Raw genomic sequence first — 1,194 nt, 5'->3', positions numbered from 1 at the left:
GTTTTGAGAATGATGAGGGAAATGAATGTACAAATGTGCTTTACACAATTGATGTATGTATGGATTGTGATAAGAGTTGTATGAGGCCCTAACAAAATGATTAAAAAAATAAAATAAATAAAAAATTTTAAACAATATGAAATTACTGGCATAGTTTTGGTGTGATATATTTATATCATATATTACTCAACATTTTTCTTTTAACTTGATTACATTTTTTATATCTAAAAATCAACCATATCTTGCTTATTATTGACTTTCACTCCAAATCATTTTTTCCGCATTGTACAATACCACACGTGTTTCCATTGCTACCTCTGTCACAAAGAAAGAACTAAGCCCAGGCAAGTAGAATGTCATCCTCTAACGTGAAGCTTATAAAAGAAGGAGGTAAGTAGATATGGATGGAGAAAGAACTATTCTTTCAAGTGTATTTAGACAAAAAGCAAAACCAGCCAGAAATATGGATATTTACAGAAGAAATGTCCACTTACAAAGGCTGTAAACTGCAGGAAACAGGTATATCTATAGTTCATCTCCTCAAGGGTCACAGCTGGGAAGGACACACAAGAATCAACTGAGTAGTTAAAATGTTCATTATTCACCTCACTCTTCTTCCCACTCCACCAATGGTCTATTTCCATTCTTCAAAAGTTTCTGCCACTGCTTAGTTTCATGCCTTAGAAAGTTCTTTAGATTCTTTTTATGCAGCCACTCCAAATTTGGGGAGAGGGGACCTCTGTGAATGATTGCATTAGAAAAGGTTGGTAATCATCTCTGACTGGAGCTATTAAATTGGAATGGTTATGGAAAAGCTCAATAGGAATTGGTTCTGTGAAAATAGTGATATGTGAATTGGAGAAAGCAATGCAAATTCCTCTTTTACAGAGTTTTGTTATATAGATCAATAAAACATCTGAAAAATTGGATGATTATTTAGGGTAAAGAAATATTTTTACTTTTTATTAATTGTTTTCTTCTTGATCAGAAATTTATGGGTTTATAAAAAATAGTTCAAAACAGCTAGTAATGGAAAAGGGAAAATTGTCTGTATAACATGTATTTTTTAATTTGAGGAGATGACATTCAATATACAATTAAATGCTTACCCAGGGATCAGGAATGTAGATATTCCTTGAGGGGCACCAGTAGAAAAAGCAGCATACTTTGAACAGGTATTTTGTGGATGTCAAG

Source organism: Echinops telfairi, unplaced genomic scaffold (genome assembly GCF_000313985.2).
Source record: "Echinops telfairi isolate 266 unplaced genomic scaffold, ASM31398v2 ScPeMD7_2186;HRSCAF=2738, whole genome shotgun sequence".
Classification (NCBI taxonomy): domain Eukaryota; kingdom Metazoa; phylum Chordata; class Mammalia; order Afrosoricida; family Tenrecidae; genus Echinops; species Echinops telfairi.
This window is presented reverse-complemented; position numbering follows the sequence as displayed.